Source organism: Sinocyclocheilus rhinocerous, unplaced genomic scaffold (assembly GCF_001515625.1).
Source record: "Sinocyclocheilus rhinocerous isolate Xijiao unplaced genomic scaffold, SAMN03320098_v1.1 scaffold2263, whole genome shotgun sequence".
Classification (NCBI taxonomy): Eukaryota; Metazoa; Chordata; class Actinopteri; order Cypriniformes; family Cyprinidae; genus Sinocyclocheilus; species Sinocyclocheilus rhinocerous.
In genome coordinates, this window is record NW_015663498.1 from 101,470 (window position 1) to 104,693 (window position 3,224).

The 3,224-nt window shown below is 46.7% G+C and overlaps 1 pseudogene; it reads left to right on the forward strand.

Moving 5' to 3' along the window:
- The window catches only part of LOC107728902 (uncharacterized), a 41,859-nt pseudogene extending 38,891 nt beyond the window's left edge, over positions 1-2,968 (forward strand).
- The last annotated feature ends 256 nt before the right edge of the window (positions 2,969-3,224 follow it).

A 3,224-nucleotide genomic window follows, 5' to 3' on the forward strand; every position in this document is an offset into this window, starting at 1 on the left:
TCTTCTCTCTCTCTCAGCTGTTTTCTTCTGAGTTGACTACTGCGGCTGTTTTGGAATTTACCTGTGAGAATCATAAAAGCAGAGAACTTTAGAAGCATTTAACAAATATTTGTGAAACTTGAACACTTCGTTTCAAAATTGTCTGACTCTCACCCTACCTTCCCTTCTCACCCTGGGATCCTACCCAGCTAAGGCTAAAGCAGGTCAACAAGAGGACTGATAGGCGTCCGCCAAAAATTGAAAATCTAGAAACGATCTAATTGGTGTATGGTATCAATCTTACCAGCTAAGAAACCAATACTGTCAGTTTTATTGTTTTTCCTTCGCCCGGAGGAATTTTAATAACAATCACAGTCCTGGTATTTAGAAATCCCCATTTCCAAACACCGGTTTAGAAGCATCCTTCTAAATCAAACTTAACAAAAAAGGAAAAGAGAAGAAAATTTAATTATACTCATTCTGCTACCAGAAAAGGGTATTTTGTTTTATCTTTCACTCTCATCTTACCATTAACTTTCTTTCCTTACAAAAAAAACCTTTCTCTTACAGGAAAATTGGAAGCAGCCAATTATTATTCTGTTCCTTGCTCTGTTTATTCTTCTTTTCTCCCTCTGTTCTCTAGCTGTGCTACCTGTGTGTGCTTACTAATTTTCCCCACAGAGACTACAAATTAGAAGCACGCCCACCAGAGGATCACAGTCGCTGAGAACTACACTCACCTGTCCATTACACACTCAATGTCAAACCACACTTGGCATTGAACACTTACACCTCTGTTTTGCCTTGTTTGTTTTGTTTGTTTTGTTTTGTTTTCTCTTCTTCGAGGTCTGTGTCAGTCTAGGTTCTAGATCTCCCTCACCGCGCCAAAACATGTCTCGCACAACAGACTCTGTTGGCCACTGGGAGAACCTCGAGACATGGCTAAGTGCTGTAACCAACCATCCAAGAAATGGAACGAGGCAAGGCTGACCACGCTGATCTCTCCAGCAAGCTACAATATGCCGAACAGCTCCTGGAAAAGGCAAAGGCCGACTTCAGAGACAAGAACGGCCGAATTAAAGCCCTTGAAACTCACCTGGATGAGTCAAGAAATGAGATCAGCTGCCTAACACGACAGCTGGACTACATCAAAGAGGAGTCTGACAGCGTCAGAGAGGAACTCAGACATGCCTACGAGCTGCGCCCTGAGCCTGCAAGGACCCGACGGGCACCAGTCTCACCCCTGCCGAGCAGGACCGGGTCCCCTGTTCCTGGACTGACACGTGATCAAAAAGGGGAGGGGCAGTGCTGAAACATTCACCGGCTCCCTCCAAAGAACTTTACCTCACGACAAAGCTAAAAGAACTTGCTCCAGCCAGCCACAGATCATCGCATGGCTTGGACCTCAAAGACCTCGACAAGCTCGCCAGGAACATTGGCAAATTCACCCCAAGTGTGCCAGGTAGCCAGGATGTCCAAGCTTATACCGGCAGCCTGCTCACACAAAAACTGATTACCACTTGCTCCGAGAAGCCCTCATTAAAGAATTCGCTGACCCTGAGTCAGAACAAGGGCTAGTGGCCGCCCTGGAGACAAAACAAGGTCGTCATGAATCTCCTCAAGCCTACTACAGCCGACTCAGACGAGCATACTTCGGAACTCGTAACGAACCGGACATGGAGGATGATCTGAACTTCAAAACTCTCTTCCTGAGAAACCTTCATCCTGGGGTAAGCCACCATCTTGGCGTCCTTGCATGTCCGCGAACAATGAGTGCTCAACAGTTACGAGACTTGGCGCATAAAGCTTACGGCAAGCAAAAGATGGCCTCAGAAAAGGGCACCAAATCCACAGCAGTTCTTGACTTCAACACTCAAAGTCAATGTCTGGCTCTAGAGGGCGCTCAACATCAAGACCATGCCAAGCCGCCACACAAAGAGTGGAACACACCCTCGTCCAACAGAGAACGAGACTCCCATGCTGGTACCCGACCTAAACAGAGGAACAACCGCTGGGATGGACCGCGTGGACGACAACACTCACCTGGACGTCACTGGGAAAAACCTTGGGACCAATCCAGACCTCGTGAGACTCAATGGGACAGATCGTGGAATCAGCCCAACTCGTTTGGAAACTCAAGAGGAAAAGGCTCGTGGGAATCCAACGGAACCTCCAAGGGAAAACGACAGACACACCCTGGAGCAACCAGTCCAAGGAATCAACGAAGGAACTCGCAAAGATTCCAAGCTGACCAAGCTCAAACTGAATCCACACAAGAACAAAAGACATCACCGTGTTTCGACTCACAAGAGCTGATGAAAATGATGATGAAAGAGTTCTTCCACCGAAAGGAGGAGGATCGGAAGTGGGAAAAGAAAGAGAAACCAGAGTCAGCCTGACTAGCAGCCGGAAGAGAAGGCAGCGACCAGCTGACCCGACCAGCCACAGAGAACAGCACTCATTCACCTCACTCTCAGAGAACTGTAACCTCCATAACTTCAGACGGACAAGAAATCCTACCTGAACAACCCGCAAAACAGTCAGAAACTGACCCAACACCTGATGCGTCAGATCACAGCAGCGTCCAACAAACACCTGCTGATGAAACCACTCAAGTTCCTGAAAGTGCTGTCTTGGTCATCTGCCACTCCTCCGACGAACACCAGATCAGTCCTGACATCCTACCTGTCTCATCCCAAAATCCAGTCCCTCAACTTCTGGGCGACCTCATTGAGAAAGTTATAGCAAGAAAGTTTTACCTCTCCATCATCATTGAACGCCACATCAAAGTCGAAGCCCTCCTGGACACGGGAGCCGACATCACTCTAATGTCAACTGAACTCCTTGAAGAAGTCCAAGAAAGAACAAAGAGGTCTAATAGCACCCTCAAACTTCAAAGGTGCGAGCTGAACCTTCAAGCATATTCCCACACGGGCCTACAGCTAAAACATATGGCCCCAATTCACCTAAATGTGGGACCGATGGACCTCGTTCACCCAGTATACATCTCACCGCTCAATACGTATCCACTCCTCATTGGAAAAGACCTGCTTAATCGCTTTGAACCCTTAATTGACTTCAAGCAACTAAAGATATGGACGCAAGTCCGTGAGCCTCTACCCTTTTACAAATAATATGTTTTATGTCTTATATACAGTATGCTTGATGTGTTTCCTGTAATCGGTGCAAGTTTAACCAATGTTTTATAACCCCTTTTAGTAGATAAGATTATTAATGTGTATGCA